The sequence below is a fragment of the Hyaena hyaena genome, unplaced genomic scaffold (assembly GCF_003009895.1).
Source record: "Hyaena hyaena isolate Hyena2069 unplaced genomic scaffold, ASM300989v1 scaffold_798, whole genome shotgun sequence".
Lineage (NCBI taxonomy): Eukaryota > Metazoa > Chordata > Mammalia > Carnivora > Hyaenidae > Hyaena > Hyaena hyaena.
This window is the reverse complement of record NW_024081428.1, coordinates 480,690-493,382: the sequence shown is the minus strand read 5'-3', so window position 1 is coordinate 493,382 and position 12,693 is coordinate 480,690. Positions and strand designations below refer to the sequence as shown.

The 12,693-nt window shown below is 33.9% G+C and overlaps 1 non-coding gene across 1 annotated transcript; it reads left to right on the top strand.

The window, feature by feature from the left end:
* The first annotated feature begins 12,307 nt into the window (after positions 1–12,307).
* LOC120221649 lies at positions 12,308–12,369 on the top strand. Its single transcript, XR_005525863.1, has one exon. It is a non-coding gene; the product is annotated as a U7 small nuclear RNA (small nuclear RNA).
* The last annotated feature ends 324 nt before the right edge of the window (positions 12,370–12,693 follow it).

The following is a 12,693-nucleotide window of genomic DNA, read 5'->3' as shown; positions in this document are numbered from 1 at the left end:
TGGATAAAAAACAGTGTAGAATACCAAGATGATGGATAAAGCATTCTCTAAGTCCCTAGATGGTAGATTTGGCAGAAGGCAATACACAATTTATCTATTCCAGCAGAATAAAGCACTGTCTTTTCCATGATAGAAGCAGCACAAAGTGATCAATGGACAAACAAGTAGCTGGGCTGTTCACCTCTGGGAATAGTGCTGAATCAAGGACTCATTGTTATTGTCTGCTGTTGGTAGAGTGGACAGCAGCAGCACTACAGCCAAGGTAACCTTGGTTAGAAAGAAGCCCAGTTCTGGAGCACATACAAAGTCTCCCTCCCTGCTACCATAGCCTCCTTGTTCATATGCTCATTGAACAATGATAGCAGGGACTGGGGAAGGAGGCTGACTGGTAGCCCCTGAATGGGTTGTAATAATGTCCTATATTATTAAAAAAATCACTCTCTGTTAAGACCATCTTTGGTGAGCATTTAGATGATGTATAAATACCATAAATACCTTCATATCCTGTCCCCATTCAGAGATGTCTATTTACATATTTCCTCCCCATTTTGTTTACCATCATTTTCTTCATTATTCTTTCCTAATCCTTGATTTTTAACAAAATCATGGGCCACAATACATGAGTCAATATAAACTTTTATTGAAATGCTAGACATTTCTCCATCCAGGCAAAATGAAAAGCCATGGGCATTGATTGAAGCTGTTTCACTAGCAGGATTTCCTTCACCATTGTCCTTTAGAAATGTCCTAGATAGAGGCCATTGTCCACTTTTCGGTGATGCATGCATATTATGCAGAAGCATCTGTAAATAAGGCCTATTTTTTTTTTCTTCAGTCAGCTGGCCATAGAGAACCCCCATGAAGCCAGAGGTATAGACTTGGAGAAAGATGATAATGTAACGGAGTAGGGACAATGGGCATTTGGGCCACTTCCTCACGTAACTTTCTTATATCCTCAGGACCTGGTAAAGCCCAATGTCAGATAGGCCCATTAGAAATGCACACCAACCTTGTGGTTTGTTGGATTAGACAGAGCTCAGTTTATGTTGGCCACTCAGGTTCCATGCAAATGTGGTGATCCGTGGTTAAGCGTTCAGTCTCTACTAAGGCCCTACAGGAAGCCTAAAGTTGGTCTTCAAAAGGTTTGTTGTTAAATGCAGAGGATGGCAGTCTTTGATAAAAAAAAAAAAATCTTAAGGGTCTGAAAGATTTCATCTATAGGAGCTGACCAAAGACTCTAAACATGTGTTCATCTGCCACCAACACTTTAAAACTTCTCTGATCTGTGGGATCATATGCTCCAAGTGGCAAGGCAATTTGCATGCAGAGACTTAATTATTCTGAGCCCCAGTGAAAATTAGCAGATCCCTGAAAACAATAGTACTCAAATGAGGAATATTTTGCCCCCTAAATCTAAAGAAAGTCATTAGGCATCATGTTTATTTTATGGTGGTAGGAAGCACAAGATGCAACAACTTATCTTTCACCTTAAACTGAATATGTCCACATAGCCATTAATACTGAGCACCTAGTAATTTCACTGAGGTGGAAAGCTCCTGAAATGGGACTGTGGGATCTCTTTCTCATCTTGTGACATGCAAATGTTTTATGCCCATATATCTAGAGTACTTGCTATATTCTGTTCTCAGATCCCATAAGCATGTCATGACAATAATTGACTGGCATGATGTCCAGTGTCAAAGTGCTCTTAGTGGTCTTTACTAACTGGTATGGAGAGAAAAGCCTTTGCCAAACCAATAGGTCCATACCAAGTATCAGAGGATGTGTTAATTAGTTCAAGCAAGGCGACTATCTGGAACAGCGCCTGCAATAGGAGTCAACATTTGATTAAGTTATTAATAATACACATTCATTCTCTAAGATCTGCTGGCTTTCTACATAGAATAGTTGAATCAGGATGTGATGGGAATCATTATCCCTACATCTTTTAAGTCTTTGACATTGGTGCCAATTTCCGTAACCCCTTCAGGAATGTAGGAGTCTGCCTACATTAGATTTTGTGGGTAGTGGCACTTTTATGGATTTTCCTACCATAATAGCCCTTACTCTAATGTCAAGGGAGCAATGTGAGGATTCACCAATTGCTGGTCTATTCCAATTATGCATTCTGAAAAGGGACAAATAACCAGATGGTTGGCTCAGAGACCCTACTGGGTCCACTGGAAAATAGAGCTGAGCTAAAACTCCATTCATTACCTGACCACTATAGACCTCTATTCAGAGTTGTGGATAACAACATTATTTTGTGTTTTCAGGAATGACTGTTGATTAAGAGCCATTTATCCAGTAATTCCTAAAAATTCTGATTATTTCCTTTTTCTCAATGCACAGTTGCCCTAGTAAATGGACATAAGTGCCTTTGGGGAAGTCTAAGAGTGAGATTAACAGAATAAATTTTTGATATTGTAGGAAGTCCCTGTCTCAAGGGAACATGGTCTCTCCCTCATTCAGAGGGTTCTAGGTCTATAAACTGGTTCAAATCTGGGAATTAATTGAGGCCAGGGGATACCATGACCATGATCAAATAGTTAATGCCATAGGTCTCCACAAGTCAAATCATTCATATTAGAGCTTTGACTCCATTGTCTATTATACTAAACACACACTCCCTCTCTTTGGCATTAAGTACCACCACTTGGCCCCCATCACTATCTATTGTTCCTATTGCATTTAGGTATCTCATTTCAATAGAAACTGGGTGCATTGTAATTTCTGGCTTATAAAAAAAGCAATCATGCCATTCTTTCAAAGATGATGACATTTACCTCACCAATTTATTTCCAAAAAAAAAAAAAAAAATGGTAAAAAATTGTTCCCTGGGCCTTTACAGAACAGGATAGTAAGTCTTATAAAATAATTTAATGCTAATATTCCAATATCCATAAGTCTCTGCAAATCTTTCAGTATATTAAACAAAGACACCTATAGAATTTCACTTTTATTTACCGTAGGCAAACTGTGAGTGCATCTTTCAGCCCACCAAACTATTAGAGCCCTTTCTAACCCTTTGAATTGAAACACTGCCTCCAGAATCTCTGTTTAGGAGGACCATATCAATAAACTGAGCCTGATCCAACCTGATTATTCTTTCTACAATAATTTCACATCATTAAGATTAATTCTCACACATTTCAAAATTTGTCTGTATAAATTTGAAAAGTCATGCAACTCATCGTGAAATCACACTTTGTACCTCATCCTTTAGGGCGTGCTCCAACATGAAACTAGTTATAAATCTAAAAACAAAGAAAATGTTGGGGGTAAGTCATGAGGGGAATCAGTAGTGCCTTGGATGGCAACTATTTCAGAGGAGGCCATTATAAGATGCTTAGGCAAAGGAAGGCTAAACTCCTCAGGAATAAGTGAGAGAGAAAATAATACTCATCATAATTTGGAGGATCAATGCCTCCAACTTCATCAAGATTGCCCATATATCCCTACTCCAATTTTTAGGTTTCCATTTCTTTCAAATCATGTTTTCATATTAACAGAAATTTGTGTTGTAATTTAGCTACTTAAAGAACTAAACTTTGAGCTTGGTTTTCATAAGCCATCGGCCTACAAATACAGGAGATAACAGGTTTTGTCAAGGCAGATATAGAATGTTTCAAGTAATTTATGTGAAGATTGAACTTGGAATTTAGAGTCCTGAGCTGTTTCTTTTCTTTGCCCATTTTCTCAGTGTTGTTGACTACATCATTCTCCGGGAGGAAACATGTGGTGACCCAGATTTTGCTGTCTATAAGTATTTGATTAGAATTATCCAGTGGCAATTTCTATTGCCACACCATGCCATGCATGGACTTTATTTGTTTCTCTACCAATAGAAATAGGCAATGTGTGATGGGATTATTCAGATTATCTAGAATAATATTCTTTTCTTCTGGTTGACATTCTTAAAACTTATTGATTATAGATTTTAATGATGCCTAGAAAGTATCTTCCAAGATACTATCTTCCAAGAAACACCTAGATTAGGGTTTGATTGAATAACTGGGGATTCTTATCCAACCAATTTTACACATCAAACAGACTATCACAATATCTATGAAGAAAAAAAATAATGTCATATTTATAAGAATTTCAGTACAGTGAAAATGTTTATATAAGTGTGTTGGTGTTTGTGTTCTACATAATTACTGTCCTTTTTTGGGCAATTGAGAGCCTCAAATGTTTGTATTCAGATTCAATACTTATTTTCTATATTTTGAATATTTAGCAAGTAACACAATAGAAAACAAAGTCAAGTTTTGTTTATAATGCATTTTACTGTGACAAAAAAATGTAAGTAAAATATAGTGAGGTTTATTGGAGTAAACATCTTAGCCTCAATATGATTTTGGGTAATTATCTTTACCTGTTTACCTAAAACTTCTTTGCTTCTTGCTCCTTTTGTAATTTTGATCCCTGCCTAATTGTCTCATTGCCTTCATTGCCTTTTTGGTCACTCAACAAACAGGCTTGTAGTTACATGTCATTATCACACTTATTCTTAGGTTTGCATTCATTTTTGTTGCTGCTTTTTACTGGTGTAAGTTTCTTTCTTTTACATATTCTTCTCATGCTATCCAACTTTCATTCATGTCCATTTCATAGTGTTCTCCTGTGTTGCCAAAAGTTTCTAAAATATACTAATCTCTCTCATAAGAGTAAATCTTGGCTTATAGGTTAATACTTTCTTATACACTAAGTACTTTCTATATACTATTTTTATCCATTAAAAATTATGTTTTACTTTCCTAGATCTTATAATTGAGAGTATTTCATAAAAATCATTCCATCTTGTAGACATAGTACAACACCTGAGACCTAAGCAATATCAGGTACTAGTGAAATCAGATCGAGTAAGAGCGTATTACTTCTATATGACTAATTTGCTGATCTTGTAGCTCCTGAAAATGTATAACTGAAATTTTCTTTTGCCAGAGGATTTTGCCCATTTTGCTCAAAGTCTATAGCAGCTACATCTATGAGGCTAAAAATTCTTCTCTATGCCGAATTGGGCTCATAAAGCAATTTCCAAATAGACTTGTTTATTTATTAACTATGTTGAGACATTATAAGCAACTAGCATTCAGTGATCTTTTGAAACATGCTAATTTATAAAATAAATTTTTTTCTATTCAGAAAATTGCTTAAAATTTTTGTCATTCTTAATTTTGCATTTGTGAATATAAGTAATATAAGTTTTAGGGGAGCTTGGGTGGCTCAGCTGATTGAGCATCCAATTTTTTATTTCAGCTCAGGTCATGATCCCAAGATCACAGGATAGGCTCTCAACATCACATCAGTCTCTGTGCTTACTGTGGAGACTGCTTAAGATTCTCTCTCTCTCTGTCTCTCTCTCTCTGCCCCCCACCCGCTAGCATGATCTCTCTCTCTCAAATAAAGAAAATATATAAAAAACTTAAAAAGGAATACAACTTTGGATTATAAATTATTCATAAGTAAATGATTAAAAACTATTGGAGTAATTATTTTTATTGTGTATACAAGAATGTTCTTTCTATGAAAATATTGTATAGATAAAATAAATATTCCAACATAATTTTAGTTATATCAATAACCAGTATTTCTCCTTTTCTATTTTATTTCTGGACAAATCAATATATTTTATAGTCAGAAAGATCTAATGAAAATATTTTTAAAAAAGAAATTAATAATCATGATTTTACTGATTTTTTTCTATCAATAATTTTTATCCTTTTCTCTGCTTTGATATAGCTCTTTAAGTCATAAGCAAAATGAGTTTGTAAATCTTTAACAGCTGTTTTGGATAATTTCAAGTTTTTGTTTTTGTTTTTTTAGTTCTTGGTTACACTTTTATTTGGTTTTTATTTATATTGTCTTGTTCTTAATGTATGTAATCCATGTCTGTATTAAAAAGATGCTTGACCAAATTTAGTATGAATTGTATTACCATCCAGCTGCATGAAGACAACCATTATATCAGCTTACAAATACCATTTTTTTCTTTACCTAAGAAATTGGCACTAATCCAGAGACTGCCAAGAACCATAATAGCAGTGACTTTAATTAAATTTAATATACTGATTCTACCAGAGTTAGTTCTTGAATTTTGATTCATAATTATTAAATAGAAATATACAGAATTAAACAGATATTTGATCCAGTTTTCCCTAATGTTATTTTTTAAAAAAAGGAAGAAACAAATCATAATGCAGCCCTCATGAAACAAATATCTGAATTCCAATATCCCAAGAATGAAATATATTTTACAAATTTCTAAATCTTTTAAAGAAGGTGTCCAAATGGAAACCAATTAATTAACATTTACTAACACAGAAAATGAAAATAAGTAAAATCTCTTTCTTTTAGTATTTAATCTGTAATTTTGTATTCAGTTCTATCAATTTAACCTTACAGTCTACATTTGCAGCTAGCATCTTGTTAAATTCTCTCTCTCTTTTCTCACCTCACTTCTGTATTTCTCTGTTATATATATTCAGTCCCCATTGATTTTTCCCCCAGCCTTTGGTGACTACCAATCTGCTATATTAATAAAGGCATAAGTAAATTCCCAAATTAATAATTATAATTATGTTAAGATTATTAATATTGCCCAGTTAGTTAATTTGGTGTGGATAAAATATACATTTCTTAAGTGTATATGGAGAAATACTCAGAAATATAGAAACATACACATGTAACAATTATCCTGTGATACACATACCTTTTCATTCTGCTTAATTTTCTATTCTAATTATTTTCAATATTCACAAACTGTAGTCTCATGCAATTCAGAATATTGACCTTGTTCTGTCTTTATTTTCCCCTATGTTTCAAATTTCTCACTGTCTATTACTTATCCATCATATATGAATCTTGCAGAGCTAAGATAATGTCACTTACTCAGAAATGTCTTTCCAAATCTCTTCCAGGTACATGATTTTGTAAAATCCTCCATGTCTATATGTATCCCAACACAAATATATTTAGGTATTTAATATTATCTTCTCTATTATAATTCAAGCTTTATTAAGACAAAAACATGAATTAATGCATTATCAGTTTTAGCACGTGGATTGCACATTATAGCTGCTCAAAAAGTGTACTGCATAATGGAGTACATGCATAATTTTTTATAATATATTCTTTAAATCTTTAGCAGCTTAAAATATCTGTTTGGACAGTCTTCATATGATTACGCTTCACAAACTTCTTTGTCCTTTCACATCCTCCCCTGCCAATAGCTAAGTATTTTTTAATTGAGGTTAAATTTGCATAGCATAAATTTAACCATTTTAATGTGTAAAGTTAAATGGCGTTTAGTACATTCACAATGTTGTGCAACCACTGTATGTATTACAAGCATTTCCATCCCGCAAAAGAAAACATCATTCCCACTAAGTAGTGACTCATTTCTCACTACTTCTTCCAAGCTCATTGGAACCACCAATCTGCTTTCTGTCTCCATATATTTAACTCTTTTGAACATTTTATATAAATGGATTTGTGGAATTTGTGAACTTTTGTATATATATATAATTTATAATCTTTACAAAGACTATCGATGTTTCAATCTGTATCAGCTCTTCAGTCCTTTTTATAGGTAAATAATATTCTATTACATGTATGTGCCACATTTTCTTCATTCATTCATTCATTAGTAGGCATTTGGGTTGTGTTTCCACCCTTTGGATATTGAGACAAGTGTTTCAATGAACATTTGTGTACACATATTTGTTTGAATACCTGTAAGTATATATTTCAGAGTGGAATCGTTCAGCCATATGGTAGTTCTATGTTTAACTTTTGAAGAACCACCAAACATTTTTCCACAGCGGCTACATCATTTTACATTTCTACCAGCAGTGGGCAAATATTTCCATTTCTCCATGTCTCCTCTAACACATGTCATTTGCCCTTATTTACTTTTTCTTTTATCCTGTGGGTTTTCTTTCACTTTCTTGATGTGTCCTTTGATACACAAAAGTTTTAATTTTGATAAAGTCTATCTAATTTCTAAAAACAATTCTAATGTGTTGTTTATTTTTGAGAGAGAGAGAGAGAGAGAGGGAGCTGTAAGCACAGAGTCTTATGCAGGTTTCAAACTTGTGAACCTCAAGATCAGGACCTGAGCCAAAATGGAATGCTTAACCAACTGAGCTACCCAGACACTATTCTAATTTTTTAAAATTTGTTACTTGGACTTTTGGTGTTGTATCTAATAATCCATTGCAAAACCCAAAGTCATGATGATCACTTCTGTGTACAGTAGTCACTCCTTATCCTTGGACACCAGTGTATGCTTGAAACCACAGGTAATACCTAAGCTTACATGTACTGTTTTCTTCTATACATACATACCTATTATTAAGTTTCATTCACAAATTAGGCACAGTGAGAGATTAACAGCAATAACTAATAATAAAATAGAACTATTACAATCGTATACTCAAATAAAAGTGATGCAAAAGTGGTCTTTCTCTCTCAAAATATCTTATTGTACTATACTCACTCTACTTGTGATGATGTGAGATAAAGTGAGGTATATGCGTAGACATTGTGACATAGTGTTAGGCTACTATTGACCTTATGATGATACATCAGAAAGGTCATTTGTTTCTGGACCGTGGTTGGTTGATCATAGTAACTGAAAAAGAAGAAAGTGAAACATTTATTTGTTAAGCTCATATTTGCTTATCTTTGTCCCAAGGCCAGTTTTGAAGGTAGGTACAATGTATGGTTTAGTGACACCAGAAGGCTATAAACACCAACTAAAATTCTGGATATAACACTGGAAAATAGTACTTTTATTGAAATTGTCAGTGAAATGGACCCACAGGGAAAAGCATATGCACATAACGATGAGTTCCTGTGCCAAGAATGCTTTGAAAAACACCACTATTTGTGTGATACTAATTATATAATCCGTAAAGTGATTCTTCGCCATTTTTAGATTAAGTGCTTTGGCAGGTGGACATGTAAGGAGGGATTTACCATCATACAACACATTAAAGGACATCATTAATTAGTTATTTTAAGACACCATTCTAAGTTGACTTATTGTCCATAATATTATTTCCTTAAAGTCATCTTACAGTGAGATCAATTTTCCAAATCTTATTTAGCTAACTTTGCTTACCTATTTCACCAATTTATTCCATTATAAGTAAAGACACTTCTGATTAGAGTAACAACAGTCTCTGACTTTTCAGACGTTGATAAATTAGATACATCCCAAAGCTAATGAAATTCCACACCTCAGTTTAGATGACATCAAATGTGCCACAGATTGTTTATTTTCCTGAACATAATTACTAAGAGAAAAAAAAATCCCTCATATACCATTATGGTGCTAAATAATGCATATCTTCATAGATTTTTAATAGATAACTTACTTAAAACAACACTGTGGAAGATTATCATTTTTGATGCAACAGATGTTGAGTTTACACAAAATAGAAATAAACCCATGATTCTATGCTTGGAATACCCATCTAATTTTAAGGGTAAGACTTTCCAGTAGCAGATGGTATTCCACACAGTCTTATAAAATAGGGGGGAAAATGTTTGCCTTGACACTGTAAATTAACAGATTGGTTACAACTATGCACATATGGATTAATACATTTTAAATCTGTTTGTTATAAAGGTAGAAAATTCCCACACAGGGCTATATTAGAATTATTAGGCATATCTTGATAATTCTTAAGTTGAAAAGCCAAAATAAATTCACATCTCTTGCTAAACATGTGTTTATATCCTTGGATTTAATTAACAACAATCTGATCTTTTTTAGGGAGAAATTTATCATTTGGCAATATGCCAATTTTGTATCTGATTCTTCAAAAGACGTATATGGTGTCACATTGTGCAGTTTATCACAATTTAGAAGAACTATACAAAAATGTCTTTGACCACAAAATTACATTGAAGTGGTAAATCAACTATGCAAACATTCTTGTAGCAATTTTACATAAAGCCCTCTGCCTAAAGCCAATGCCCTTTTCCACACAACTCATTTTTCCATTAGAAAAGAATTTGCTTTTAATAATAAAAGTAAGCATAAAATTGTATTTCTATTGCATTGTCACCATTAAAGGAGTTTAGTCTGTTATTTTTCAATAGTCTTTTGTATCTTTAGATTGTCAAAGCTGTATTATAAAAACATGCATTCCAATAGAAAGAATTAAGCCATTAGCTAAAGTTTTATATCCCCTGAAAGAAAGTCTCCTTTTCCTAAATCGCCATAGTAAGAGTTTTATTATTGCTATAAAGTTTTGCTTTTGTATAAACATTTTTTTATTGAGCTTAAACCTCAGCATAGCAAAGATGAGTCCATCTAACATTCTCACAAACAATGGCTTTTTTTCCTATATTCACTTGCAATAACTGTGGTACAATGCATTTAATGCTTTCTTTTCATTCTTACTTACGTTAAAGAAAACTTGAAACCACTCAGATATATTATCTCTCTTGTATCTTTAATTACTTAAGATTATCTCACAAAGCAATTGCAGTATGAAGATCACTGTATATATTACAAACTGGGCTCCGAAGCGTCACATTAGGTTCATTTTGTGTTATGAACATTCACACTTTTACTCGGAATAGTGGTATCTACTCAGCTAGAGACTTTGACCTCAGGTGACAAGACAAATGAGGTGGACTTGAAGGTACAGGAAGGATCTGACAAAGCCATAGATTTGACACACAATTGGGACAGCCAAGCCAAATGGGTATAATAGATCTGAACTTGATTTGCTTTTGGGGTTTAACTGATACATTGAGAAAGCATTACCCAGAGGACATAAAGTACAACTTAGTTTATCTCTTATCTTCCTTTTCTATTGAATCAATGGAATGGTTCCCTCTGCCCAGAGTGAAATATGGGACAAGTATATGACTTCTCTAATTATTCTTAGTCAATAAACAGTCCCAAACAAAGGCTTAGTTGTCTGGCTGGTTATTCCAGGAGGATATTTCAAATTTGCCAAATATACCTTCTAAGAGCATAGGGTCTCAAAAGAGGGAAAGGGGGACAAAGAAAATTTACGTGTAATTACTAATCGAAGTAGATAACCAATACCCTTCTCCTATCTTCCTGATTTGGGTTTTTGGTTAATCACAAGCCCATTAACTCCCCAGTGCAGACAGATGTCACATACATGCAGAAAAATACAATACGACTAACGGTCAGGTCAAGGGAACTTAACAACATGGCAAGAACTCTAAGAATTTTCTATGTGAGCCCTCTCTCCATTTACCTGCTCAGCACTTTCGTAGTTTGGGTCCCTCTCAACTGTGCCTAGGCTTGGGGTACAAGCCTTGTGAAACCAACTCTAGCACCTTTTGGAGTTAATGTTTTATTTCACCCCTTCTCTTTATACCATCTTAATACAAAGGATATTAGTCAAATGGGCCTTCGTGCAATTTCCACAATCTAATTCTATTTTTCCTTTCTACTATTTACTAGGCAATCATGCAGTTCAGAATCCCAGATTCATCATTAGGTCCTAAATATACATTGCTAATCTTAGTGTGACTTTTCTCACAATGTTCTAGGTCTAGAATGTCTTTTTTTTCTCTTTACCACCTAAAATGTAGAAGCTTTCTTAGATAGAATGGCATAGATTATCTAAACAAATGGGGCTTGGTATTAGGTGGAGAGATGACAGCTAAGTGAAAATTAATTCTAAATTTTAAAATGCCTAATTTAATATAGTTTTTATAAAAAATTTTAAATGTTTTTATTTATTTCTGAGAGAGAGAGAGAGAGAGGGAGAGAGAGAGAGAGAGAGACAGCATGAGCAGGGGAGGGTCAGAGAGAGAGGGATACAGAATATGAAACAGGCTCCAGGCTCTAAACTAGCTGTCAACACAGAGCCCGACGCAGGACTTGAACCCACGAACAGTGAGATCATGACCTGAGCCGAAGTCGGAAGCTTAACCGACTGAGCCACCCAGGCACCCCCCCAATTTAATATAGTTTTATATATTTAAAGAATAAAATGATTTTATTTGTATTACTATTTGTGCTGCTTATTTCACCAATGAATTTAAAAGATTGGCTAGTTGGATAGGAAACTATAGAGTTTAGATTAGTTAACTAACCAAAGGACCTTTCATTTACCTTAGCCTATGAAAATCATGTTTAAAAATTGATATGAAATGGACAATTTTCACTATTTAAAATTTGCATTTCATACATGCTACCCAGTGTGTTTATATGGTTCAAGTATGGTGCTAATAAAATTTGTATTTTATAAGTATTATATAAAGCTTAGAAACATCAATTCAGAATGAAAAGAGAGTTTAGAAGTGTTACAACTCTTAGAATTTGTCTAGCAGATTTTTTGGTCCTCACTGGAAGACACCCCCTGCCCACCCAAGAAAAAATTAAAAAAATAAAAAAGAGAGTTTAGATATCTATTACTACCAAAATAATACAAAGAATAAGAATTGTTTGCAGTACTGAATGAAAAATAAAATACAGTCTATTCAGGAAAGCATAGACATTTATCAATTAGCAAATTCATTTATTCATGTATTTATTATCTATATTGAATTAATATTAAAAATCACTAACATAGGGGCACCTGGGTGGTTCATTTGGTTAAGAGTACGACTTCAGTCATGATCTCTTGGTCCATGAGTTTGAGTCCACATCCGGCTCTGTACTGACAGCTCAGTGCCTGGAGTCTG